Source organism: Oryctolagus cuniculus, chromosome 15, assembly GCF_051225735.1.
Source record: "Oryctolagus cuniculus isolate XC-2025 breed Fujian yellow rabbit chromosome 15, ASM5122573v1, whole genome shotgun sequence".
NCBI classification, from domain to species: Eukaryota; Metazoa; Chordata; class Mammalia; order Lagomorpha; family Leporidae; genus Oryctolagus; species Oryctolagus cuniculus.
Genome location: NC_142881.1, coordinates 76,701,747 through 76,727,477, shown reverse-complemented (window position 1 = coordinate 76,727,477; position 25,731 = coordinate 76,701,747). Strand labels below are relative to the sequence as shown.

Below are 25,731 nucleotides of genomic sequence, written 5' to 3'. Positions count from 1 at the left end.
AGCTAGCCCCGTTTTCTTTTTCTCTCCACACCATGCACTGGGCTTCTTTCTGATATGTCCAGTCTATCTTGCTTAGATTGTCAGTCACAGTTGTTTTGAAAGAAGGATCTAAATCTTTTACCCAGACTGACATACTCATTGATTGCCCAGTTGTCAGTAATCTGATTCCACCTGACACTTGCATTGACATGACAGTCTTGACTCTTTCTCTTCAATCCAAGTTCTGGTTTGAAATATTTCCTCCTGTCTACCCATAGCTCTACTTTTCCCCAGTCTTCTTCCCTCCCTTCACATTGCTTCCTTTCTGGACTCAAGTCAGGGCACAGTTCTGAGAGCAAGCAGATGCGAAGACTGTAACAGTACCCCTTAGTGCTAATCATTTAGTGCCTTTACTTAGCTTCTATAGGAAGTTAAGCAAGATGTTCCTGAAAAAATCTATGTTGTCTCCCTATTTTCCAGGATATTTTTGAAGTCCCTTCATGAGACAAAGGAAACAACATCACTCATCATTGACTAGCATCTGCAGGTGACAGCATGTTTGTCTGTGGTCTTTGGCTAATGATGTGAAATGTAATTGTCAGCCCCATGTATGCATCACTGAGACTATTAGGGGAAGGAGAAAAGTAGAAGTCAATGATGGGTACATATTGATGTATGTAATGAAAACCTACATATCTACTAGAGTAGTAATTCTGTACCAAGTCCTGCGCTAGTTTCTTCTGAAGTCGTTTCAGGTTCTCTTTGCTCTTGGTCAGCACCTTATCAGGTTGAAATACTTTATCTAGCAGGGTAAGGGAAATTGTCCTCATGAAATTTCTGAGATCTAAGCAGTCTCACCTCTGTTGGACCTGCTCTTGGCTTCTGTTGACTTTTATTCTATAGACTGATGCTCCTGTCGAACCCCTGAGCTCCAGACATAGTCCTTAACTACTCCTGACTTAGTTTCCTGCCCATTTTATTTGGTAGAAGATTCTGAATTTTCATATGTTACTTGGTTTAAAAAAAAAAAAAAAGCCTGGTTAGAACAGCACCTTAATTATCTGCTCAGTAGCTCAGTGGCCTGAAGAACATAGAATGTCCGGGAAGCAAACTCAGCTTCCATTTCAATGTCATTGCTAGTGAGTGCCCTGTGGAAATATCTTTCCTTTGGAAACCAAGACCTGTAAATCCAGAGAACTCTGGGGCCTGCGCTGTGGCATAGTAGGCTAAGCCTGTACCTACAGCTCCCCTATCCCATATGGGCTTTGGTCCATGTCCAGGCTGCTCCTCTTCTGATCCAGCTCTCTGCTAACATACTGGGAAAGCAGTATAAGACAGCTCAAGTGCTTTGGCCCCTGCACCCATGAGAGTCCAGATGAAGCTCCTGGCTCCTGGCTTTAGATCAGCCCAGCTCTGGCCATTGCAGCCATTTTTGCAGTGAACCAGCAGATGGAAGACCTGTCTCTGGCTCCCACCCCTTCCCTCTGTAACTCTGCCTCTCAAATAAATAAAGCTTAAAAAAATCCAGAGAACTCCAATAGAAATGGATTATTAGGTGGTGAGTACCTGACCTGTGCAATGGGACAGTGGGAGACAGAGCAATGTGTATTGGCTGCAGGTCCAAAATGTATGTCACATCCTACAAGCAGTAGTCCTAACTCAGAGAGTATTGGCACTGTAACTAAGTCTTCAGTTAGGCATTCGGCCTTTGTATGACAGTAGGAGTTTCTGGATGTTGGAATGTATCATAGGATCACAGACATTCATGGGCATGAGTCCATTGGCAAACCTATCTTTCTGCTAAAAGAATTCCTTGGTAAGAAATTATGTTATGAAGGGATCATAAGACATAGTGAAAGGTTGTATTGGAAGAAGCATTTCAAACAGGACAGGCAAAAACCTATCTGGAATAAATATCTATTCCTGTGAAGATAAATCACTGTTCCTTCTATAATGGAAGGGATCCAATGAACTTGAATTGCTTGCAGATATTGAATGGTGCAAATCAGGGGCTCAGCAATGGGCAGTGCTGTTGGCACAGTGTATATTTAGCACACGCAGGAGTCAGGTCAGCACTGGCAGAGGGCAAATCCACATACGGACCAGGATTGCTTTCCTTTGATGGGTAGGGTGGGGGACCTAAGATGATCCGCCCTCGGGTTCCCCTTCTGCTTCTGGGTTCTCCAGCAAGGGCACCTTTCTTTTTCTGCCATCAGAGTTCTTGTTGATTGCCCTTGTGTTGTTTCTGCAGTTATAGTTCTTAGTGGGCAGAATCTGAGCAGCACTAGTTTGTGGCAACTCATCTTGATAAGAAATTCCCAAGAGAAGGAAAATATTTTTAGAATATGCCAATGCCAATTGTTTTGCACTGTTCCCAGGTTAAAACCTTTCAGAGGTGTAGGCATTTGGGGCAGAGGGGAAGTTACTGCTTGGAGAACCAACATCCCATATTGGAGTTCCTGGTTCAAATCCTGGCTACTCCACTTCCAACCCAGCTTCCTGATACTGTGCACTCCAGGAGGTGGCAGATGATGGCTCAAGTACTTGCGTCCCTACCACCCACCTTGTAGACTTGGATTGAGTTCTGGGCTCCTGGCTGTGACCCAGCAAAGCCTTAGCTGTTGTGGGTACTTGGAAAATAAGCAGCAGATGGAAAATCTCTTTCCATCTGTCTGTCTCTTTGTCTCTCAAATGAAATGAAAATAAACAGAAAATTAAAAGAAAAACACTTTAAATCTCCACATTCCAATATACAGCTAACTTCTATAAGGTCTGCCACACACTCCAACACAAATGTCAGAGAAGTTCACTCCTAAGAATAAAGGTGTGTGTGTGTGTGTGTGTGTGTGTGTGAGAGAGAGAGAGAGAGAGAGAGAGAGAGAAAGAGAGAGAGAGAGAGAGATGGTGAGAAATATCAAGATCAAATGAAGGTTTTTCATAGCAACATGCTATGATCTAGAAATAACATTTGTAGAAAGAAGTAACCCAGAAGTTACATAATGTCAGTGGTAGCTGAAACCAGAGCCAAAGGCCATCATGAGAATCTCAGTCTGCGATGTTTTTAAAAACCATCTCCAAGAAAGCTAAACCATCCACAAACTATAGACTAGTATTCTAGGTGAGATTGATAAGGTATCAAAGGCCAGGAGATACCAGTTGATAGGTGTGTTACCTGTGCATTTCCTTATCATTGCGTCAGGACTTGTGCTGATTCAAAGGTTAAAATTGCTCAGATGTTTTGAAATAAGTTTGAAATTTAGATAAAATGGCTCTGGAGTCATTGCAATCACCTCTGTGACATTTATGTTTTGGTTGCAAGGTGAAAAGCTGATGTAGGTTGTCCCTTTGATATTCTGAATTTTCAGAGGAATAAAACTCATTCTCATTTATCTGTTCATAACCTGTGCACATCTGTGAAGATTCAGGTCGCACAAAGATTTTTACCAGAAAGAGTATTCAATGTTTGGCTGGCAGCTGGCCCCATGATCACCATCGGGTTGTCAGGAGGACTTGAAGTTAGTGTCTGGGGAGAGACACGTCTAAGGGTCAGACAAAGGCAAAGGCCTAAAAATTGAGACTAACACAGAACAGAGAAACAATGGCAAGCAGATGGTGTCTTTCCTTCCCGAAGGAAAGATGGAAGGAAGGTCAGGACCACCCTTCTAGGGGTCAGTGTGGACACTCTCTCTGGCAGTAGGTCAGTTTCAGTGAGTCCTGGGACTGGAAGACAGATTGTATTGGGTGCATAGTGACCATGAGATGAGAAGTCTGAACTTTAAGGAAAGACAGCATTTCTAACTGAATTTTGCATTCCTGATAGTTCCCTGTAGAGAATATGGCACACAACAGATGGTTGACAATACTCCTGCTTGCCCCCTTGGAGTCTTAAGTTTCTCTCATTCCTCCAGGGAGCTGCTCTGGGCACTCCTCCTAGGAATGGCTGTTCCATTTCCTACAGTGGGCCTTGTGACTGTGCCTCCTGATGGGGCCTGGCATGCAACAGGGGGAGCTCTTGAAACTAAGCCATTAACCCCAGTTCTGCTCTGACTGACCCCAGCCTGCTTGCCAGTGAGGGCTTGCTGCCTACTCTCCCAGGGAGGCTCCAAAGTTCTCAGATAATTTCACAGAGGGATGACAATTCATCCATTGTAAGTGCAAATGTTGGAATAAAGGAAACACACTGTTCAACAGCTGTAGGTTTAAGAGACAGTTGCTGTCAGTCATGGTCTCTTGCTGGGTGAAGACATTTTTAATTAGCTGGTTTGGGAAAATAATCAAAGGAAGGACATTGTTCTCAAACTGATGAATCAGAATTGGATGATGTCCAAATTATACATTTTTCCCTCTGTGATGCTGACCACCTGATCAGCACAACCCACTGTTCTCTGCCATTTTTCATCTCAAAGTTCTCTCTCTCCTTGGGTGGAGCTGCAGCCTCAGCCTTGAGTGATGACCACTGATCTCACTACCCAATCTGCTCTGTCTGCTGTGGATAGATTGCAACTCCCTTGGGTCTTCTCCTTTGGCTGCATTCCCTTAAATTCAGTTGGGTCTTTCAGGGGGTGTTTGAAATAGTTGCGTGAGAGTGAGTCTCACATGCATCCTCTTTCAAAGGAAAAGGTTCTAAAATGCATTGAGTTCTCTGCTGTATGCTAAGCACTTCCACAAATATTATCTAATTTAGTCTTTATCACAACTCAATGGAGTATGTTTAATTACTCCATTTTAGAGATAAAGAAATCGAGTCTCAGCTAAGCAACCTGCCTATGATGACATTTCCAATTTGCAATAAAGCCATAATTTATATTCATGCCTGTCTTAGTGCATCACAATCCACAATGCAGCAAATTAAATCCATGTGATCATCCAGCTCCCTGTGGTGCTTGTTATTCCCTCTACCTGCAGTGGTCTTCCCTGTGGCTGAGTGCTTCCTTGCATTCAGGCACAAACTTTGTTAAAAGACAGAATTACAGGAAACCTTGTTTTACAGATTTAAATTGGCTTTCCTTGCAATTCTAGGCTCAGGCAGCAAAATGGTTCAGAATATTCCACTCTGCCACATGAGCAGGTTAGATGAGGGTGCTTTAAAAGGTTCATGGGAAACATGTAACATCCTTTAAATCCATTTCCCATGAGCTTTTTGATTTATAACCAGACCAAAGGAAGTCAGGTACAGAAAATGGAAGTGAGGGGGTGGGTGTTGTGGCATGCTCAGTTAAACTGCCACTCGGGATGCCTGCATCTTGTATCAGAGTGCCTGGAGTCAAGTCCCACAACAGCCTCTGATCCGATGTCTGCTAATGCATCTGGGAGGTGGCATGTGATGGTCCCAGTACTTGGGTTCCTGTCACCCACAGGGAAGGTCTAGATTGTTCCCCTGGCTCCTGGCTTCAGCCTGGCAGGCATCTGAAGATTGAATAACTGATGGAATAATCTCTCTGCCCTCTCCCACACCTGCTTTGTCTCTCATCATGTGTTTCCAATAAATAAAATAAATCAATCTTTTAAAACACAATAAAATGCAAGTGAGGGTCAGGCACTTGGCACAGGGGGTTAGGACGCTGCTTGGGGATGCCAGTTTTGGAGCATGTGGATTCAAGATCTGGCTCCACATTTAATTCCAGCTTCCTGCTAATGCACACCCTAAAAGGCAGTTGATGACTCCAATACCTGGGTACTGGCTTCCTAAGTAAGATTGAGTTCAGGCTCCTGGCTTCAGTCTGGCCCAACCTCATCTGTTGTAGGCATTTGGGGAATGAATCAGCAGATGGGTGGTCTCTCTGACTGTCTGTATCCCTGCCTTTCAAGTAAATGAAAACAAATGAAAACACAAAGAAAGAAAAGAAAATGAGATACAGACACAGTCTAATTGGTTATAGCTTGCTTCTCTTGTGGTTGGCCAGGACTCAGTTACTTGTTACAAAGTGGGTTACAGGCTGTTTACACATTAAGTTAGACTAGAGTTTACTAGACCTGGAGAAATCTTTAGACTACATTTATAATATGTTAATAGTTAGCTTTGAACTAAACATGATTCAATATAGCAACTCAAATATTCTCTCTTTTGAGAGCTTCTTAAAGCCACTTCTGACCTTTAGCACTCTCTGTCCCAATATGGTGGTTCTTGCTACTTGGCAGTTTATTATTTACTTGTCTTCTCTGTCTAGAATGAAACTTCTGTGAAACTATAACACTGGTCTGTCCTAGTCAAAACTACTGCTAATGTCTTTAGCAGTGTCTTAGTAATTGCTTGGTAAATCAAGGAAAAGGTGAATAAATAAACCATGAATTAGATTGATGACTGAATAAATGAGAAGAAATCTCTATTCTGTGAAAAATACTTTTTAAATTTTAACTTTTATAAACCAATGTAAAGCAATGAAGCATTCTTTTCAAAGTGATACTTGCTTAGTTTAGTTGGTTTAGAATAATGTATACAATTTGATTAAATGAAAGCCTATTGAAAAAAAAAATGAATGCTGAGTGGGATTTAAGAGGACTTGGGCTCTGTTACCAATTCAGCAATGCCTGGCTCTATAACTGCAGGTTAGTAGCTCTTTGTCAGACCAATTCTTGGTCTTTCTTGGTTAAAAATCTATATGTGTATATATTTGCCTGTTGTCTTCTGAGTCATAGTCCCTGCTAGCATTCAGAAGGTTGGACACTTACATTCCCTGAAAAGGAATAATTGCTGGAGATCACCAAACTTGGAAAAAGTAAATCAGTTTACATTCTGGGTGTGTGGATGTATTAGTTTCCAATTGCTATTGTAATATATTATCATAGTAGTGCCTTAAAATAGCATGCACTTATTCTCCTGTATTTCTGGAGGTTGGAAGTCAAAACCAGACTATGCTCCTTCTAGAGGCTCCTTGGGAGTGTCTCACTCCTTGTCTTTTCCAGCTTCTAGATGATTCCTTGAGCCTCGATGCTTTTATCTTCAAAGGAAGCCAACTAGTATCTTCAAATCTCTTTGCAACTCTGACATTCCTGCCTCTATCTTATACAGATTCTTGTGATTATAAAGGGCTCATACAGGTAACCCCATCTCAGGAGTCTAAAATTAATCATGTATACAAAGTTCCTTTGTGTAAGGTAGATATTTAAAAGTTGGGGAATTAGGAGGTGGGCATTTTTGAGGACTCATTATTCTGCTTGTCACAGAAGATGTGAAAATTCAGACTTAATTAAGAGACAAGGAAATAAATTACTTTCTCCCTGAACTAACATTCCTAAAAGCTCCATCGTGCACACGGTGCTATTGTGTGTTCAGTGGGTGTCCTGTGTCACCGGAAGAGGGTCTGAGGACTGTGCACCTTGAATTCACACCTGTCCAAACTCCACAGTCCCCCAAGGATCTGGATCAACATTGTTCTCTCCCTGTTTTCCTTTTCTTTTCCCTCTTGCTCTAATCCCTCTCTTCTAATGATATTCTGGTGCTATGTCCGAAAGTGATATTTTGGAACAGATGATGGAAGGATCTAGAGTCAAATGTGTTGATAATGTTCATTGACCTTAACTTTCAGCATGGCTCTATCAACTTGTGGCTTCTTGATTTTTGTACATGAAAATATGGGAATTGTCTCTTCTCCTTGTCTTCCATAGAACTAGACATACCTTAATCTCCTCTTCAGACTCCATGTTCTCAATGTTGTTGATGGTCCTTGGTCCTTTGCTTACTCTCTTCTCTCTTCTTGAGCAACAATGTCCATTCCCAGACTTAAGTTATTGATGCAGAAGACTTCAATGTGTCTCCAGCCCTGACCAAGCTCTGATGCAAGGCATTTGAAGTAAACAACTAATCTGAGGGTGAAAGAAGGCATCGTGAATGGAAACACTGGAACAACTGACATAAACCTGAACTTGGGATCCCTGAAGGTATAACTGATCCCCTCTCGATTTCTGCACTTGAATGTCCCTTAGATACCTTGAGTCAGTATCTCCAAAGTGTAAACTCACAGCTTTCCCTGCCAATGGCAGTCTTTTCCTTATTTCAGTAAATGGTGTAAATATTCAGTTGTATAAAGAAACGTAACAGTCATTCTCCACACCTGTTTCTCCCAGACACCAAACTTTTTCTCCATTTTCACTGTTGTGTACTTAGGTCAAGTTGGCATCAGGTTTGGGGTAGTCAGGACTTCATGCATATATTCTTGCTTTCCTGTGAACAATCATTTTAAATGCAAAAAGACCATGTCAAATCCTCTTTAATTCTACCTCCTCTAAAATCTTCATTATCACGGTGCTGGCTCCGCAGCTCACTAGGCTAATCCTCCGCCTTGCGGTGCCGGTACACTGGGTTCTAGTCCTGGTCAGGGTGCTGGATTCTGTCCTGGTTGCCCCTCTTCCAGGCCAGCTCTCTGCTGTGGCCAGGGAGTGCAGTGGAGGATGGCCCAAGTTCTTGGGCCCTGCACCCCATGGGAGACCAGGAGAAGCACCTGGCTCCTGCCTTCGGATCGGCGCGGTGCACCAGCCGCAGCACGCCAGCCGCGGCGGCCATTGGAGGGTGAACCAATGGCAAAAGGAAGACCTTTCTCTTTGTCTCTCTCTCTCACTGTCCACTCTGCCTGTCAAAAAAAAAAAAAATTCTTCATTATCACAATGAAAATCAAAGTTTGTAAATGTCTCCAAACCATTGGTTGATTCTTTCATTTAAGAGAGGTCTGTTGACTACTTGCCCTATCCATAGCACTAAATGTGCTATGGGAGGTACAGAAAAAAAAGCTCCTAATATCAGAGGTTGGAATTTAATGTAAAGACTGAAAGAAGTATGGAATAAACTAACTGAAATCATGTTGGGAGGTTTTAACACTCCTTTCTCAGTAACTAATGAAAGAAACAGGGGAAATGTCAGTAAGAATATAAAAAACATGAACAAAATGATTAGAAAATTGCCAGAACAGACAGTATATAGAATACCACACCCTACAAATGCAGACTAAACATCATTTTTAAGCACACATGGGATATCTGTCAACAGTGACAACAATGGCAAATGCTAGACCATAAAGGAAATCCAAAGGAGGCCCATTGATTGCGGCTATATTAAGCTGAAACTCAATTACAAAAGGGTAACTGGGAAACCCTCATTTGCCAGAAAGTTAGGAATCACAGTTGTAAATGCTGTGTACTAAACTACCTATTGTGTGACACCACCTGTGGCTCCAACATCCCACATCAGAGCATCTGTTTAAGGCCTTGATGCTTCCACTTCTGTTCCAGCCTTCTGCTAATGCATCTGGGAAGGCAGCAGAAGATGGCTCAGGTTACTTGGGCTTCTGCCACTCCTGTAGGAAACCAGAATGGAGGTATATGGAAAATATATGGAAGGCATGAAGCCTCATAACCATGTTAGGTTAATTCCAGGTAGCAGGGTTGTGTTGAAATTAGAAAATCAAATGATAGGATTTACCACACTAACATAATAAGGAAGAAAAAATTATATGGTCACTGAAAATTCTGCAAAGATGTTGATGAAATTTAATACAGATTCATCCTAACAAACTAGGAATAGAAGGAAAATGCTTGGATCTGACAAAGGATATCCAGAAAAAAATCCTGTTGCAAATATCATGCTGTTTATGGTGTCAGCGTGACTGATTCAGGGATATCCAGCAACTTGGGAAGGTGTTGTTCTGTGTGTCTGTGAGGGCGTTTGTAAATAAGGTTAACCTGTGAGTCTGAGAGCACTATGGGGAAACTCCAGTCTCCCTGTGTGTGGCAGCATCAATTAACTGGGGGTCTGAAGAGCTTAAATACAGAAAGCAAACTGATCTTTCTCTCTGAGAGCTGGGACACTGCCTTGGACATCAGGTGCTGGCCTGTGGACCCCAGAGCTTATACCAGTTGGGCCTCCCTTTTGGCCTCAGACTGAAAGTTGTATTTGTGGCTTCCTAGTTCTGAGGCCATTGGATTAGGACAGGGTGATGCTACAGGTACCCCGGGGTCTCCAGCCTTTAGAAGGCCTGTTGTGGGACTTCTCAGCTGCCATCATCACATGGGTCAATTACCGTAATCAATCTGTCCTCATATATCTGTATACATATCCTATCGATTCTTTATGGGAGCAGAGAAGTTGCTTATGAAGACAACTTTATAAAGAATTTTTTTTTCTACAAAAGGAAATTGAGCAGTATGGCAAATATTAAGGGAATTTGGCTCCCAATGGAGACTCTTTTAGATATGCGATGTCAGGGTGTGTTACAGACTAGTGGTAATTCTGCAAAAGAAATGAACATCATGAAGTTGACCTCAGAGAGAGCTGCAACAGTGGGAAACCCTTGAAGATGGTGGGAATGAGCTCTAGACCTAGGAGCTCCCCAGAGAAAGGATGCCCGAAGGAGGTCCAGACAGGGCACAAATTAGGACTTTGCATGTGTGAGCAGTAGAAGCTTTATCTTCCTGGGTGGGGTGCGGGTATCAGTACATCCTCAGGCTGCTCATCTAAGCTTCTAGAACCTTCTTTCAGTTCCTGTGGTGGATCCTGCTACCTGCTACCCAAGCGCCTCTCCTCATGCTATCTGCTGCTGCACTGATGGTTATACTTGCAGCTTGTCTCATTTGGTTAATACCTGCACATCCCACCAGACTCAGCTGAACCCACATCTGCAGGAACCTGTGTGCTGTCTCCCCAGGAAGCATCCTGGGTTGCCTCACTGCAGGCGCCTGTGATGTAATTGCATATTCATTTCATTTAGGCTGTCCTCCCCAGAAGACAGTCGGTGCTGTGCATTCTGACAGTATTTTTCCCCTGGGCCAACCCCGGGCATCTTGTGAGTACCATTTTTGAAGTCATGAATACACGAATTAGTGAAAATTGTGTAGAAATATTCTTAGAAATATTATTTGAAGATATGAGTTTGTTGGCAAGAAATGTTAGCAATGATGTTCTGTTCACTGATCAAACCCTCTAATATTGTTAACCCAGTAAATCGTATATGCACTTGGGCAGCCATTCATTAATAAACATGGTTAGTGAGGATCTTAGGCTGGGGGCTGGGAAAGGTGGCACCGTGGGAGAGAGCACACTCTCAGAAGCCATTCAGGGTTTGTGTGGTTAAAAGAATTCTGTGGAAATAGTCTCTGACTTTAAAGTGTGGGATTTGCTTAAATTCCAGTTGTTTTGCAAACTTGTGGATATTGCTCAAATCCTTTAAATTCTTCCAATTGTTATGTACTTATTAGCAAAATGAGACTCACCACATGTGGCCATTCAGCCTATGTGAAGATGTGTGGATGTCCAGGGCAGAGCTGTGTCCTTCCATTAGTTAGTGTCTAAGTGGGAAATGAGGCAGAGATATTGGGCCCTCAGTATGTACAGGCTCTGTGCATTAGCGGGGCTGGGGGACTGATGCTATAGGGAGTCTTGAGTTGATGCCTCTGGTGTCACAGCTGGAAAGGACTTAAAATTCATGTAGCCAGAAGCCCTTCATTATAGGGGAGGCCTCTAAGGCTCTGGGTGGGGAGGATGACTGGATCCAGGGCTTCCTCCGGGAGCCCAGGGGCCAGCCTGTATCTAAGAGACGGCATACTTCTTCCTGCCTTGCCTGTGGGGGCTCTCTGCTGGGCACTAACAGGCCAGCTATTTTGAGCCAAGAGTTGTATAAAGACAGGCTCACAGCAGTGCCCAGCCTTGGTCTTGCCATTGTGTTGGCCTCCCGCAATGTCTCCCCCCCCCTTCCAAGGCGCTTTGTGTCAGCAGGAATGTGAGGCAAATTGTGAAATTCAATTAATTCTACAGCCAGCCCCCACACCTCCCTCCAGGGCTGGCCCAGTCAGGACGAGGCAGCACTACCCACTCTAAGAAATGAGATTTTCCTAACCCATCCCCTTCCCTTCCACTAGCTCTTTCTTAGCTCTTCCCTAGCTCTCCACCAGGTCTTCAGAGAAGACAAAACTAATCCATAGGGATGTGGTATGATATCTAAGAGTGGTTGCACACTTTACGTTTATTCGGAATCTCTGCAAGTATAAATTATAACATTGCTTCTGATGATGTTGGGAGGGAGTGACTAGGATACTCCTTGAGGGTACTCTCTTGAGTTCTAATAGAGTCAAAGCAAAGAGCAACATGTTTCCAGGATGCACCTATAATCCTAAAATACAGAAGTTCCAGTTATCTTAAATCAAAGTAGAACCATCATGTCTCTTTCCCATGAAGGAGGGAGAAAGGGGCAGGGCCTTGCCCTGGCTTTTGTGTGGCAGAAGGGAAAACACAGAGTCCGTTGGCCTTGTATTGCAGCAGGTGTCAGGAAATGAGAGATCCAGGGGATCTTCAGATTCCACTTTGGAAGCAAATTCAGTGCTTTTTTGAGCCTAGTGAGCATCCTGAGTGCTAAACACAGGAGAAAATGCAAGAGTGCAGAGAGGAACTGCAACACTCACTGTGGTATTTTCTCCTCCAGGGGAGTGAAAGAAAAGTCCCCTTCCTGGGGGCAAAGGGAACAGAGGGACAGGCTGAATCTTCCCCAGAATATTTAAACTCAGATATGAATCCCTCACTCCAGGAAAGCTGGAACTGGACAGAATGGGTCATTAATTAAGTTAATTTTTTTTTATTTTTTATTTATTTTTTTGACAGGCAGAGTGGACAGTGAGAGAGAGAGACAGAGAGAAAGGTCTTTCTTTGCCGTTGGTTCACCCTCCAATGGCCGCTGCGGCTGGCGCGCTGCGGCTGGTGCACCGCGCCGATCCGAAGGCAGGAGCCAGGTGCTTCTCCTGGTCTCCCATGGGGTGCAGGGCCCAAGGACTTGGGCCATCCTCCACTGCACTCCCTGGCCACAGCAGAGAGCTGGCCTGGAAGAGGGGCAACCGGGACAGAATCCAGAGCCCCGACTGGGACTAGAACCCAGTGTGCCGGCGCCGCAAGGCGGAGGATTAGCCTAGTGAGCTGTGGCGCCGGCCAATTAAGTTAAATTTTAAGGTCAGATTTTTCCCTCACTGCGATTTGCCCATGGTTCTGTTTTTCATCCCACACCAACACTATCTATATGCCCAAAAGAATAAGAGGAAAAGTGCTGCAAGGAACAGTGTGTGATGGCAGCACCTCCCCAGCTAAGTCAGCATTCTTCACAACTCTTACATAGCCCACATTTGTGCCTAGCATGCTGGATAACACGAGAATCACAATAGTGGACACAAAGAACTTCTCATTTTTCTGGAGTGATTTTGTTCCTGGGACACAGTGCAAAGTGTAATCAGGACTGACATCACCATTGTCAATCAAAGATCATAGTGATCATAATGGAGACTTAATCCTGGGTAGAGACTCAGCAAGAGGAGAAAAATGAGTATGATAAAATGGTCTTTGTGTGGAGCCAGTGCTGTGATGTAGCGGGTAAAGCCACCACCCACAGTGCTGGCATCCCATATGGGCGCCAGTTCGAGTCCCAGCTGCTCTGCTTCTGATCCAGCTCTCTGTTATGGCCTGGGAAAGCAGCAGAAGTTGGCCCAAGTCCTTGTGTCTGCACCCAGGTGGGAGACTCAGAAGAAGCTCTTGGCTCCTGGCTTCAAATGGGTGCAGCTCTGGCTATTGTGGTCACCTGGGGAGTGAACTAGACACCTCCCTCCCACCCCGTAACTCTGCCTTTCAAATAGATAAATAAATCTTTAAAAAAAAGTCTTTGTTTCAGCATCACTAGAATGCCAGTTCTTCGGAGCCTATTCCTGTTATGTGTGGTCCATGAATTTCCCTGAATGGGAATAAATTGGCCAAGAATAGTTTAATCATGGTTTAGATTTTTCTCCTTTTAGTACCTCCTTGTGGTATAGTTAGGTTGTTTATTTGAAATATTTCCACTCTTCCAATGTGAGCATTTATTGCTATGAACTTCCCACTTAGTGCTGCTTACACTACATCCCATAAATTTTGGTATGTTCTGTTTCAAAGTATTTTCTAATTTACTTTCAGATTCTTTTCTCCATCAGTATTCAAAGTGTGTTGTGGAATTTCCAGATATTTGTTGTTTTTTGCATTTTTCGTCTGCTGTTGATTTCCAGTTTCATTCCATGGTGGTCAGAAAAGATACTTGGTATGATTGCCTTCTCCTTACATTTGTTTGGATCTGTTTTGTGATATAGCATGGGATCTCTCCTAGAGAAAGATCCACATGCAGCTAGAGAAGAATGTATATATTCTAGAATATTCTCTTCATGCCTGTAGGTCATGAGGCCTGTAGAATGATAAAGTTCTGTTTCCTTATTGAAATTCTGCCTGGAATTGGAGTTTTGGCATATCCTATTTTTTTTAAAGATTTATTTTATTTTATTTGAAAGGCAGCGTTAGAAAGAGAGAGAGGGAGATATACACAGAGAGAAGTCTTCCATCCACTAGTTCAGTCCCCCAAAAGCCTCAAAGGCCGAGACTGGGCTGGGCACTAAGAGCTTCTTCCAGGTCTCCCACAAAGATGCAGAGGACCAGGTTCTTGGTCCACATTCTGCTGCTTTCCTTGCTGCATTAGCAGGGAGCTTGATGGGAAGCAGAGCAGCTGGGACTCCAACCAGTGCCCATATGGGATGCAGGAGCTGCAGGTGCTGGCTTAACATACTCTGCCATGATGCTGGCCCTGACATATCCTATTTTCATATTTCTGTCCATTTCTTTCTTTGGTTCTGGTGGTGTGTGCCTTACATACTTAGGTGTCCTGGTGTTGGGTACACGTGTTTGTAATTGTTACATCTTGCTGGTGGATGGGTAAGCTCCAGAGTTCTGCTGTATGGCCCTGCTCCTGTAATCAGTGATTATGTGTTACATACTCAACAGTTGCTAACAGGGTAAATCTCATGTGAAGTGTTCTTATCAGGATAAAACACTTTAAAAAGTTTAATTTTGAAAATATGAATGAGACTTTCTTCACATGAAACACAATGAGCATTGTTCTGATTTTCTTTAAAAAGTATACTTATGAGATGATAGTGTTTTTGAAATATTTAGAACATTTTTGAGGTAACACTGCAAATCAATAGGTTTATCCTGACACTTCTTCACCTCACAGTTTCTATTTGCCTTATATCCATGGCATCTGAATGCGAACTCTGTCTAGTTCCCCCCATTTCTGCATCTACTAAGATAATTCACATTTTTGTTAAGAAACTCTCTGGTTGGGTTTTATTATTTTGTTTTTTATTGTCCCAAATTTCTGTCCTTATCTCTGTAAGAGATATCTTATCTCCATAATTCCTTATCTCCAATAAGATCTTAGAGCATTCACCCTAAGTCTTTAATTCTACCATAGCTCCTGAACTCCTGGATCTTTATCTGTGAAACCCTGTTTGAGAAATCCTGATCAGCCTAATGAATGGCCATAGAGTTCCACTTAATGGCCACTTTGATCCACAGTGGTTGCTGTGTGCTTGGCATGAAGACCTCATCAAAGGAAGCATAGGTACACCTGGCCAGCCAACAAATGAGAAAATTTCATTCTCTCACAAATACATGTTGGATATCTGTGAAATCACAGGCATCTCCAAATACCTACGTGCTTGAGAGACAGCAGTGAAAAAAGCAGCCAGACTATCCTGCCTTGATGGGGCTTACATCCCAACAATGTCCAAATAATCACATCAATATGTACATTATATTAAAATATAAAGACTATGAGGAAAATTGAAGAAAAGCAAAGGCGGTGGGTAGGACTTGAGAGCCATTTTAAATGTAGTCAGAGTATTACTGAAGAGGTGAGATTTGAGAACAAATGTGGATGCTCTCAGGAGAGATGGCTCAGACACACTCAGAAACAGACACTGTGGATAAGTAAGAGAGGTAAGCAAAGGCCAGAAGCAAGGTTGTTACAGCCTGACATGAGTAGCACAGTGACACATTACCCTAGAGGCTACTATTAGGTGCTAAATGTAAACCAAATCAACCACAGAGTAAGAAAGGGTGAATCATGGCAGGGAGAGGGCTAGAGCAAATAAGGAAATTGTCAGGGAACACGTGTTAGACATTGACTACCTGAGGGTCTGTGCTCCATGCAGGTGTCTCATTTCATGTACTCATAATTTGTGGGGATGAGCAGGTTCATCCCCATTTGGTGGCTTAGGAGAATGAGACACAGGATGGCTAAGTGACTTGTCCAGTTGTCCTATAACATCCTTCATGCAATTGTTCTCCCAGTCAGTATCTGATCCAGGACCACACATTGCAATTAACTGGCATCACTCTTTCATCTCTTTCAATCTGTAGTACTTCCTGAAGTTATCTTGTGTTTCTCAATCTGGTATTTTTCAAGAGCATAACACACTGTAGAATGCCAGTCAATTCATGTTTGAGACCCTCTCAAGATTGTATCCATTTTGCTACTATGATTTTTTGGCAGTAATAGAACAGGATTGCTATAGTATTCTTCCCAATACATCATATGAAAAGATTACATAATTCCAGATTCCCCAGTGTTAGTGATTTTCATGGATTGAGTGCATTGCCCAGATCTTTATATCTTAGAGCCTGTATTTCTCAGTGTAGCACATTTTGGGGGTGGGTCCTAGTGGGAGGGGTTTGGGACATGGAGGCAGAGCCTTCATGAATGCCTTTCTCAAAGAAGTTTGTCTCGTTTTTCTCTTTTCTTCACATGCTTATTTACCTTTCCACTTTTCTAAAACACGTAGATTTATGTGTGAACCTCACCAGTTGTGGTCACCCAATGTGGGATTTTTTTTAAACACAGAGAATAATGATAAATGTCTCTATTTATAAATTACCCAGTATCAGGTGTTCTATTATTTCAGAAAATAGACTAAGACAGTGACATTAACTTTGATCACTTGGTTAACATGGTATTCACCAAATTTCTCAACTGTGAAATTAGTATTTTTCCCTTTTGTAAGAAATAATTTGTGTAGAGATATTTTGAGACTATATAAATATCCTTTACCCCATGAAGCACTCATTCACTGTTTTAATATGAGTAGAGATTTTCTAACTTTATCCTTTTTATATGATCATGTGTCACTTATCAATGGGGATATATACTGAGAAATGCATCATTAGACAATTTCATCATTATGTGAACATCTCAGGGTGTACTGATACAAACCCACATGGTGTCAGTCAAATACTTGATGTGGACCCTTGAGGCAATCAAAAGATGTTGTAAACCTGAGATGTGTGAGTTTCTCCTTGGATAATAGGACACACTATTTCACAGCAAACTTTTAAAAAGATTTACTTACGGCCGGTGCCGCGGCTCACTAGGCTAATCCTCCGCCTTGCGGCACCGGCACACCGGGTTCTAGTCCCGGTCAGGGCGCCGGATTCTGTCCCGGTTGCCCCTCTTCCAGGCCAGCTCTCTGCTGTGGCCAGGGAGTGCAGTGGAGGATGGCCCAAGTCCTTGGGCCCTGCACCCCATGGGAGACCAGGATAAGTACCTGGCTCCTGCCATTGGATCAGCGCAGTGCGCAGGCTGCAGCGCACCAGCCGTGGTGGCCATTGGAGGGTGAACCAACGGCAAAAGGAAGACCTTTCTCTCTGTCTCTCTCACTGTCCACTCTGGCTGTCAAAAAAAGAAAAAAAGAAAAAAAAAGATTTACTTATTATATATTGAAAAGCAGGGGGAGAGGGAGAGAGAGAGAGAAAGAGAGAGATGTCTTCCATCTGCTGGCTCACTCCCCAGTTGCTTTGGGCCAGGCCAAAGCCAGGATCTCAAGTACTTGAGTACGGGTAGTAAAAACTCAAGTACTTGAGTGTGGTGGAATGAGAAGGCCATGCCAAAATGGCCACTGGCAAGCAAACATCTGTTACTAAGGAATGGCTTCCAAAACCACATGGCAACAGAGCCTGCCTGGCAACAGGCTGTAATTGGTTAGGGCATAAACCGTCCTTTGACTGGATTGGCTGCCTTGGCTATATAAGCTGCTGTTCCAACTGAAAAAATTGAGTCTGTGGGCTGCTTGCCTCTGGCCTGCTTTCACCCAACTCCCAGGGTCAGTGTGGTGACTTCGTGCCTCTTACCCCCACTGTGCTCCCCCTCTCAGAATGTATCCACAGCAACATTTGAATATCTGTCATCTGTTGCCTACCAGGTTCTTTACCAGGAAGCTGGACAAGAAGCAGAGATGGGACTCAGTGTCAAGCAACTTAACCCACTCCTTCACAGCACCCACCACAACATTTTAAATCAACAGGAGGACTACACTCTAAAGTAACAATAAAAAGTATAGTTTACCAAATACCAAGGCAGGGGTATAGTTGTTTATTACCATTATCAAGTACAATGCATTCCATGTGCGTGCATGTGCCATACTTTGATAGGATGAGAACACAGTTGATCTGATGACATGAACATCATAACAAATATATGACTAACGCATTGCACTTCAGTACTAGGCAGCAGGGATTTTGCAGCTCCGTTACAATCTATGGGATCAGGGCTATATGTGCATCTGCCATTGACCACAAGGTTCTTATGCACCACATGGTTGTATTTAGTTGTCAGGATCCTGTAGGCATCCCTATCAGAATTCCTACTGCCTCTTAAGACATGAAGATATAACCCTAAAATTCATATGGAAATGAAAGGACCAGAATATTTGAATAATATTGACACAGAACAAAGTTGGAAGACTTACACTTCTGGATGCTAAAACAAATAGCCATAATCAAGTTGGGTAGATGTATAGATCAAAGGAATAGGAGTGAGAATATTGATGCATTCATGGTCAATCATAACATAAAGAAGACGAACTTGCATCTCATTCTTGTCAGCATGTCTGCCATCTGTCTTCCTCATAGACTTTCTGTCTTCCTGTATTTAACCTTCTGTGGGATGGGCATGGTTTGCTCATGTCTTGTAGGTTTGGTCTCCAGTGTGGCAGTGTTGGGAGGTAGAAGGCATTCCTTTAGGAAATTACACCTAGTGCCAGGTTATTGGGTGATCAGAGAAATCACTTTTGACAGGGATATTTGTAGGGACCTGGTTAGTTCTGCTAGAATGAGTGGCTGTGAAAGAGTGAGCCTGTTCCTTTACCATTCTGTGGCTTCCTGTCTCCCCATGTGATCTCACCCTCTCACAGAGGCTCTTTCTGTGTCACCATCCATCAGGAGGTGACACAGCCATGGGTAGAGGGGAGGCTGCAAGGAGCCAGAGCAATACTGTTTGCACTTTCGCATCCAGAACTCCAAGCTAAATAAATATGCAGCCTCAGGTGTTTTGTTACAGTAATGGAAAATGGGTAGTAGATAATCCATGTCTCTTTTTAGAAACATGCATATATTAAATAGTATTGCATATGTACTTGCATGCACAAACATATATACATATGTATAATATATTTGTGTGCACACACACAAATACCTCCACTCAGGTTACCGTAACAAGAAAGCACAGACATCTCCCCACTTGGGTTACCATAAGAAGATAGCACAGACTGAGCAGTTTAAATTACCTAGAATTATTTTATCATGTTTTGGAGGGTGAAAGTCCAAGATCCAGTCACAGCTGGGTGATTTCTCATGCAATCTCTTTTTCTGGCCTGTGGCACATCTCAGTTGGGTTCTCGGCTGGCCATTCCTCTGTGGGTGCCATGAAGGGCTCACGCACACAGGTTGAAAGCACAATGCAGATTCTGCATTGGGCGCTGGGGTTAGAAGTGTGGAGAAAGTAAGCAGTATGCTCTTAAAAACTTACAGTTTAATGTAAAAATCAATTGTTTTGTTGTTGGCAAGAGTCAGGCCTGAAACAGTCATAAATGTAGGAGTTCTGCAGGAGCACTGATTAGATTGCCTGTCATGGATTACAGGTAGACAGTTGACTTGGAAAGCTTGTTGAAGAACTTGGTCAAGCCCAATGTCAGGGGCAAGGAGGGGCAGAACGTGCCTAGGAACTGAAAGAATGGAACACAATGTGAATGTAGATCCTGGAGGAGAGGAAGATTTGGGAAAAGATGCTCCTTTGCCAGAGAAGCTGGAATTTGTCTTGAAGCCCCTGGGGAGACTGTGATAGGTTTTCTTCAGGGCATTGAAACATTGATGTTTGTCCAAATGATTCTTGATACAGCATGGCATGGGTGAGCTTGGTTGGGTTTTTCCTGCAAAACCCCATGTAATGCAGTAAGTGGGCCTAATGCTCATGAGCTAAATATCCAAAGCTCCTGAGGTAGTGGGATTTTCAGAGTTTAGTAATGAGTTGGATTTGGTATGCAGTACAGGTATATAGGCAAGATATGATAGGTCATGTACTTGCTGGGAGCATTAGTAAGTTTAATCAATGAAACTTACAGTGGTTCTTAGTGACCCTGCTCCTGGCCTTGTAAGAACTAGAATCTAAAAACTTTACTTTCTTGGTCACACTAGTCACATTTTAACTGTTCTATAGTCACAAGTGGCTGGTACTACCAGACTGCTAAGTGTAACTCTAGATTAAAGGCCAGATCAATCATTTTCCTTGTGTGTGTGTGAGTGTTGCTTTCATAAGAGCTTTGGGAGTTGTGGTTTCCTAGTGTTATCATGAGCTCATTCAGTGGGATCTGGGATTGAAAAACCATTCTCCACTTGTTCAAGATGTGATCAATATCTGAAATTCCACTAGTCTGTCATATATCTTGTTTGAATCCTCTTTTCTTTGACTTCAGGCAAGACCTACCTCCCTTAACCTGTTTAATGGATACAGGTTAGGTATTCATGACTCTGAATGCCAGCTTGGATGTTGATCCCTGGCCCTAGCAAGACTCGCCTATCTTCAAGTTAGGGATGTTCTTTTCACAGCCTGTCAGTCAACAACAAAAAAGAATAACCAGACAAGTCAACAAGTCACTTTAACATTGAATACAGTCTTATCTTTTCTGTCCTTTTAACTGTTGCCCACAAAGAATTTATGCTGAGAGTTATTATGAATATAAATGAATCATAATGAAGCCAGCAGGATAAAGATCATGTCTCATGGGAAGGTGCTCAACCTGACACCTCATCTAGTGGCAGCACCATGCCTCTGATGGCTCACTAGGTTGCATTCCATACAGGTGGCAAACAGCTCTATCCAGAGTCTGTGGAATCTTCAAATTAACCAAAACTGTATGCCTCATTTTTCTGCAACTCTTTGTTATATTGTAAAACACACGCCTTTTAACCCCGTGTTGTTGAGGAGTTCTTCTTCCTCTAAAACTCCCAGGAGCATTGTTGAGCTACTTCTAGCACTGGAGCCTTAAAGATCCTGCTATTCATTAAACAAACACCTGTTCGTCATCAAAATCCTCAGGGAATCTTTCCTCTACCTGACGAAACTAAGTTTCCATATAGCCCATTGGTGATTTCTGGTAGTCATTTCAGCAGATGTTCATTTTAAGGTAGGAAAGCCACTTCAACCTCTTTTTACTCTTCAGTGTCTCTTCCAAACTATTTTTCCTCACTCAGATAAACCAAGTCCCTCATTTAAGGCAATGGTGAAGTACACACAACCGGAAGTCAGATTGCCTGAATGCAGATGCTGCTCTTCTAATTATGGAACAGCTATATTCTGTTGGCTTTTTTAGCCAAAGGGATGAGGGGAAGAGATAGAGAAACAGACAGAGAGAAGAAACTCCCACCCACGGGTTCACTCTCCAAATGTTTGCAATGGCCAGGACTGGTCTGGGATCAGGGCCAGGAATACACGGGAGGGCACCCATGTGGATAACAGGAAGCCAGTCACCTGAGTCATCACTCTTTCCTCCTGGGTGTGTGCTGACAAGAAGCTGAAGCTGGGAATCAGCTGTCACTCCAGTGTGAGATGTGGCCATGTTAATCACTAGGCTGACCCCTGGCTTCCTGGGCAGATATTTGACTTGTCTCAGTAGTGCTTATATGTAAACCAGGGAAATCCTGAGAATTAAATTACTATCACACGCATGCACATCTGCAGCACAGAAAGCACTTAATAACTGTTGGCAGTTACGGGAGTCATTGAAGTTCATGACGTCATACTATGAACGTTTCTGCTTCTTTCCTTCTACAGCTATGGTAACTCATCAGAATTTAAGTGCCTTGGGCTTTTGGTTCAGTCTTCTGCTGTAACCAAAACTTGATTTTTCTTCCAGTCACATGTAGAGATATTCACCTAATGTCTTGACACCTAGGTTCTTCCAACTTCTAGATTTTACCACTCTCTGAACTTTGAGTTCCTTGCCTCTAGTCTTCCAATTTATTAAGGCAATAAATCCTCACTTTTCTTCATTTTCTCATTCATCAATGTCTTCTTGGGGTTCCTCTCTTTTCTTTCTTTCTTTCTTTCTTTCTTTCTTTCTTTCTTTCTTTCTTTCTTTCTTTCTTTCTTTCTTTCTTTTAAAGGATTTATTTATTTGAAAGGCATAGTTACAGAGAGGCAGAGAGAGAGAGGTCTTCCGTCTGCTGGTTCACTCCCCAGATGACTGCAACGGCCAGAGCTGCACCCATCTGAAGCCAGGAGCCAGGAGCTTCTTCCAGGTCTCCCACATGGGTGCAGGGGCCCAAGCACTTGGATCATTTTCTTTTTTATTTTTGACAGGCAGAGTTAGACAATGAGAGACAGAGAGAGACAGAGAGAAAGAGAGAGAAAGGTCTTCCTTCCATTGGTTCAACCCCCAAATGGCCACTATGGCTGGCACACTGTGCCGATCTGAAGCCAGGAGCCAGGTGCCTCCTCCTGGTCTCCCATGCGGGTGCAGGACCCAAGCACTTGGGCCAACTTCCTCTGCCTTCCTGGGCCACAGCAGTGAGCTGGACTGGAGGAGGAGCAACCAGGACAGAATCTGGTGCCCTGACTGGGACTAGAACCCGGGGTGCCCGTGCCGCAGGTGGAGGATTAGCTTAGTGAGCTGCAGTGCTGGCCTTGGATAGTATTCTACTGCTTTCTCAGGCCATAGCTGGATGGGAAGTGGAGCAGGTGGAACTCGAACCAGCACTGTTATAGGATCCCAGCACTGCAGGTGGCAGTTTTACCTGCTACACCACAGTGCAGGCCCTTGTTTCTTTTCTTACAGGGTATTCATGCCAATACCCTCACCATTCTTTTCCATCTACTCTTTCATGATACCATGAGTCTGGATAAATACCGAGTTTGCCTTATTTTCTCTTGCCTTGGGACAGTTTTGTATATACTCTGTCTCAAGAATATTAGATATACCTGAAAACTGGTCTTATTTAGATTCATGGTTACCAGTACCTGGTGGGGCATTAATATTTCCTGGAAACCCTCTCATATGCCCTGCCTTATGTAATTTCTATTCACCTTTCCAGTGTTGTTTAAGAATGTGAGTATTCATGAGAAATTTTCCCTAATCCCAAGCTAATTGGTTATTCCTTCTCTATGGCACCCTAGCTTATCTTTCTCAAAGCTAACATAAAGCTGGATGATAGTTTATTCATTAATCTTTCTATCAGTAGATGATCTCTTTTAGATGAGTGTACTAGATTGCTAAGTCACTCACTCTACCAAGAACTCAGAATTCAATCTTACTAGGAAGTAGTGTCTTTATAGATATAATTAGTTCATCCAAACTTATATTGGATTAAGAGAGTCTCAATCCAATGATTGATGTTCTTAGAAGTAGGCCTTAAAAACAGAGACACACAGGAAGAAATGTATATGATGAGAGAGGCAAAGATTGGCATGATAGGGTACAGCACTGTGGTGCAGCAGGTTAATGCCTTGGCCTGCAGTGTCAGCATCCTATATGGGCACTGGTTCTAGTCCCGGCTGCTCTTCTTCCAGTCCAGCTCTCTGCTGTGACCTGAGAAACAGTAGAAGATGGCCCACATCCTTGGGGCCCTGCACCCATGTTGGAGACTTGGAAGAAGCTCTTGGCTCCTGACTTTGGATTGGCGCAGCTCTGGCCATTGTGGCCATTTGAGAAGTGAACTAGCAGATGGAAGACCAAGACCTCTCTCTTTCTCTCCTTCCCTCTCTCTCTCCCCCCATCTCTGTAACTCTGTCTTTAAAATAAATAAAAATAATTCTTAAAAAAAAAGAGATGGGCCTGATGTATTTGAAAGTGAAGGAACGCCACAGGCTGCCAGCAGCTACCAGAGCTAGGAGAGAGGCACAAAGCCTACTCTCCCTCAGAGCTTTCAGAAGGAACCAGCACTGATGATCCCTTGGCTTTGAACTTCTGGCCTCCAACACTGTGAGATTCAAATTTCTGTGTTTGAACACCCCCCAACTTGTGATATTTTCCCCCTCCCCCCAGCAGCCTAAATAACTAATGCAAGCTGAATTCCTGTCTTGATTCATATTCATGCATTTTGCTTCTAACTCAAAGCATGCCACAAAGTGAGTTCTCAAGAAATGATTGTTGAATGAATAGTCAGAGCAAGAGAGATATTTTCCAGAATCTTGGTTCTGGGACAAGGATTGGCTACCAGAGAGAAGGGACAGTTTTTAGTCTATTTGTTGAGTATAATACAGATTGAGGCCCAAAGGTTAATCATCAAGGGGACATGGCAGAGGCAGTTGTTGCCTAAACAAGCACATTCAGCTCATGAGGGATTTGGGAGGGTGGGAGAAGTGACTATATTAGTGTCATGGGGAGAGCTGGTGAAGAAAAAGATCCAGGGCATCATAACCGGGAACTGGGAAGTAACACAGCCAATGTTGGAGTTGGGAGAAGACCATAGAACCAGAGCATGAAGCCAAATGATAGGAGGAGAGATTAGGAGAGTCCTCTCCAACAGGGAGTGGGAGTCCATCTCAAGGAGAAGTAGAGGAAGCCAGTTCTGAGCCACATGGTGAACAGCTTTGAATACAGATAAAACAAATCATGCAGGCATCTGTAGGAAGAAGGGAAGCATTTGTTACTGGGTTCCCCATAATTCAGCAGCTGAAAGTAGAAGTTTCTGCTTCCATTGTTGGGACTTTACTGTCGCTCCCCCTCTTCATGGAGGAACAACACAGGACCCTGCGTTGTTCTTTTATCTGCTCGGCCCTTCCCAGGTTTGCTGCTGGTTCTTCCCGGGTTGGCTACCGTCCCTTCCACCTCCGTGGAAGGGCAGTTCCCCCTGCCACTTTCCCCACTTCTGCGGGGGAGCGGCACACCGCCGGCTGGCTCTCTTGGGGGCTGCTCAGGTGTTCCTTCAGATAGATGTTCCTGGTGCATGTTGTCTCTCTCCTCCTTTATAGTCCTCTTCCACCAATCCCAACTCTGCTACCCACACGCCGAGTACGCTGCTCTCCTCCAATCAGGAGCAGGTCCTACAGTTTATTGGTTGAACTGGAGGCAGCTGTGTAGAAGCTGTTTCCTCCTCTCCCAGCGCCATATTGTGGGAGAGCAGATGCATAGAATAAGTCTTAATTCCAGTAACTTAGTCTAGTCCGAGTTGCTCCCAGTTGCTCCCCACACTTTACCTTATTTTTTTGGGTGCCATTGGTGATTCAATTACCTACTCTCCAAGATCCACAGGGCTTGGAGTATAGATGAGATTGCATTTCTTGGCACTCAGGAGAATTTAAATCCTCTACTGTAGATGAGAATTTAGCTAAAAACACTTAGCTCACGGTCATCCTATTGTGGACTTGTTTCACCAGTCAATGTTATTACAGGGAAGCATTTGTAGAAAACTTTCCTACTCCTTTCATTTTCCTTGTCTTTTTTTTTTTTAAATGTATCCATGGGCTAGAAGCCATACTTGCTTTTCTTTTGCTAGGATCTTAAATCCAAAGTTATTGTTTGGCACATTCAGATGTGAAGCCATCTCAGTAATTGCTACAGCCAGTGGATGCAAGCCAAACAAGAGGACTGGTGGACTGTAAGCTGGGAGACATGTTGAAGATGACACTTTCCATAAACCTGTTGTTTTCTACCTTGGGGGCC

The 25,731-nt window shown here is 43.4% G+C and overlaps 1 long non-coding RNA gene across 2 annotated transcripts in view; it reads left to right on the top strand.

The window, feature by feature from the left end:
- LOC138845407 (uncharacterized) overlaps positions 1-23,850 on the top strand; it is a 99,063-nt gene extending 75,213 nt beyond the window's left edge. The window contains exons 3-4 of one of the 2 annotated variants that reach the window (XR_016221359.1): positions 460-526; positions 23,637-23,850. This is a non-coding gene — a long non-coding RNA (uncharacterized LOC138845407). The remainder of the gene's footprint in view (positions 1-459; positions 527-23,636) is intronic. The other variant, XR_011382502.2, reaches the window with a different exon arrangement.
- Positions 23,851-25,731: the final 1,881 nt, after the last annotated feature.